This window comes from Temnothorax curvispinosus, unplaced genomic scaffold (assembly GCF_003070985.1).
Source record: "Temnothorax curvispinosus isolate PA1 unplaced genomic scaffold, ASM307098v1 QBEX01015431.1, whole genome shotgun sequence".
NCBI lineage: Eukaryota > Metazoa > Arthropoda > Insecta > Hymenoptera > Formicidae > Temnothorax > Temnothorax curvispinosus.
In genome coordinates, this window is record NW_020225211.1 from 1 (window position 1) to 3496 (window position 3496).

Genomic DNA, 3496 nt, shown 5'->3' on the forward strand with positions numbered 1-3496 from the left:
TTAATTATTTATTTTATAAAATCAACAGTCAATATATATACGCAGTCCCCTTAAGCAAATCATCAAACAAAATATAAGTACATGTTTTTTTATATAATTTTACACTATATGTCTACTTACAATTAATTGCGTATTATCCTTTTCATATAAGAAACATGGTGATTTTATTACTAATGTTGAATAATTTATTATTCTTCCATTTTGTGAGTCTAGTATGACACTGTGACCGAAGTAATGGGAATTAAAGCCAATGAGTTTGAAAGGAGTATATTGAAAATAAATATTATCATCTACAATATATATGTTATTAATTTTCCCATATTCCGGACCACTGTCAAGAATATTAGCAACAATTATTGTTCCGGGCATATAAATTATATTGTTTATTGTTACAGAGCTTAATGTTTTTTTCATTTTGGAAGAGGGAAGTTAATATGAACTGATTCGTCATTTATTTTTGAGCCACATGTCATGTACGTCTTTTCATATTTAGTGAATCTGAGATGTATACGGCTTAGTTCATATCTGAACTCCTATACTCTGCAAAATGTTTCTATGAGAAGAAGAAGCTTGCAAAATGGTTTTTAATTCTCGATGTTTTGACTCAAATCGCATTGCCGAAAGATTAATAATGGGACCGATCTTTGTCATAACTGTACAATAATGAGTCAGAAAATGAAATTTGGGTTTTAATCCGCCAAAGTGTTTAATATATAATTCGTGATGCTCGATTATTAACATTTCTAGTTGAAGTAAATGGGATTTCGTAATAGTAGGAGATGTAGTAATGTGAATAATTTCACGGAGTTTTTTATAAATGTTCCAACTTTCATTATCATGTGGAACTTTTTCCCCTGCTAAGATGCCAAAATATCGAGTAAAAAACAAACTTTCGGAAGCTGACATTTTAAGTTTATGATTTTTTTTCAAATAATCCATATTAATTTTAAGTGGCATATTAGCTGTTTCAAAACCAAAATTGACGGTTTTTAATTGATAATTCAAGTAATCAAGAGAAAAACATTTGTTTGTGTTGATTAATGTCAATAAAATGTTGGTCATTACGTAATTGCAAACCCCTTCAAACAAGTCGTGCATGATGTCCACACTTGCATTTTCGATTATGTGAAAATTATTCAATTCGTTGAAAATGCAAGTGTCCTTAATTCCAGTGTTAAACGAATTAATGTCTTCTACATCTCCTTTATATTTCTCTACGGTTCGCATTAATGAATTATTTTCTTTGCATAACGTTTTCGTAGTTGATGATGTAGCGTAGCAAATGCGACAAAACACATTCGAAGAGAATGATTCTACAAAACCGAATATACTATTTATACCAAGGTTGTCTCCTACTATTAAACTGGTTATAAGGTGAACTTTGTATTTTTTTGTTTGAATATCTATTTCTATGCCATTTTCGTATAAGGCCTGTAAATCTGCAATTAATGGTTTAAAAACTATTTTAGTCCCAAAACGTTTTCGATCTTTGGAATAAAACGCACTGCAAAAAATTATACTATCTAGTTTTGATGCGTAATTAGGCGGTAGGCAAGGAATTGTGGCATACACGGCACCGATTTGATTTTTTCCAGCATGGGATCATAATGCGTTACCTGTTTCTACATCATCAAAATATACAATTAGAGGTAATGCAATACCTATTTTTTTAAAGTTACGCAGCTGTCTTTTCCATAACTCACTTTGTGTGAAGTTACTTATGACATTTGTTTCATCCTTTAAGAAATTTACGTATGATAAAGTGGCATCAAACAGTCCATTTAATTGCAATAAACTTTTTAACGATTTTTTAAGCGGTATATGAATTATAGAATTAGTCTTTTCTTGTATTAACAATTTGTTTCCGCGTGACTTAGAGACAAGTTCCGCGTTAATTATAATTTTTTCAGGTTCAACGTACAGGCCTGCACTTTTATACAAAGTAATTCTTTTCTTTTCCGTACTATAAGATTTAAACGGATCTCGATATTTATCGAATATTTTTGTAATTTCCTGATTAACTTCATCTTCGAGTACATTTTGTAAAGATACATTTAACATTTTCAGTAAAAATGGATTATACGTATCTTTAATGAATGTTTGCATAATACATATAACTGACTGAATTTGACTTCTTGTCATATTCAGATTATTGTACAGCTCGCAAGTTACACGTAGTACATTTTCATTTACGTCCATATTTGCTATACAATCAATTAAATTTAAATAATTTAAATAAAATAAATAAATTATAGTTATATGTATAGTTACATATAGTTACACATATAGTTACTATAGTTACATAAATGTAATAAATGACTTATTTTTTATTTCCCTAATTCAACAATTAACTCTTTAATTTGACGCGATGCTATAATTCTTCTCCACTTCTCCATACCAAAAATAAATTTTTGTATAAAGCACCAAATATATCCAGAAGCAACTGGAAAGTCTACATTTAAAACAAAAAAAAGTTTATACAAGAAATCAACAGATTCCACCACTTTTTCGAAATTATACACAATTGAGTCATACACGACGTGGCAGCATTGTATTTGATCCAGTGATGGTCCACAAATAATTACGTACGGTTGTTCTTTTAATTCGTATTCGCCGTATCTAGCATCAACTTCGTGTATAACTCGATGACTCTCAATGTGATCCTAAAAAATAATTTTATTTATATTGAAAATTAAATAAGATGCACTTTAGAAATCCTTTTGAATATTTATTAATGTACTAAGACGAGTGACTATGAAATACATTTAGTATATGCAGGCATGAAATTGAAGCTATTTTGTCTATGTAAAAGGTATTGTCTATAATTCGTTTAAAAGAAGCTATTTTTTTCAAATATTTTCAAAAATTTGAGTAAACCAATTGTTATAATGCACATTCAAAATTAGAATCATTATATTATTTATTACTTACGTTTACGTGTCAAATAAATGCATTAATGGTATCGAATTTTGTAGGCTTCCATTTATTGTTAATGCATTTACTCTTAACAGTGTAGTTAATTAAATTGGGTAGTAACAGAAATCCCAATGCACTTTTATGATCTATAGATATGAAAGTGGTTTTATTTTTGTTTCATTATATATTATTGTATATAAATTACGAAGAAAGAAAAAACGTGTAGTGTAACTCACCGTCGTTATTACAGTTTTTATTTTTGTCCAAGATATCTTTTATTTTAGTGTAGTCGGGCAACGTTAAATCGTTCTCTACTTCAAGACCTGCAGGGTCTAATAACCAACCGCACTTTCGCTTAGCAACTCGTATTATTTTTTCGGCTATAGAAGGCCACTGAGACGTTGATTTATTTGCGATTTCCGCATCGTTGTTTTCGGGTGCAGATGTTGCACTAAATTTCTTTTCGAAATCCGACAGTATCTATAAAGAAAGGTACGCAAAAATATATATTTTCGCAAATTAATCAAAATAAGAACCGCAGTGAATTAAATACGGCATTAGGGCGGGTCTAAAGTAGATT

The 3496-nt window shown here is 29.6% G+C and overlaps 1 long non-coding RNA gene and 1 pseudogene across 1 annotated transcript; both read right to left on the bottom strand.

The window, feature by feature from the left end:
* Positions 1-1077: 1077 nt before the first annotated feature.
* LOC112465694 lies at positions 1078-2199 on the bottom strand (annotated as a pseudogene).
* Positions 2200-2570: 371 nt separating this feature from the next.
* On the bottom strand, positions 2571-3386 carry LOC112465693. The gene is made up of 3 exons (XR_003042052.1): positions 3153-3386; positions 2932-3062; positions 2571-2663 (listed from the first exon to the last, which is right to left on the bottom strand). It is a non-coding gene; the product is annotated as an uncharacterized LOC112465693 (long non-coding RNA).
* Positions 3387-3496: the final 110 nt, after the last annotated feature.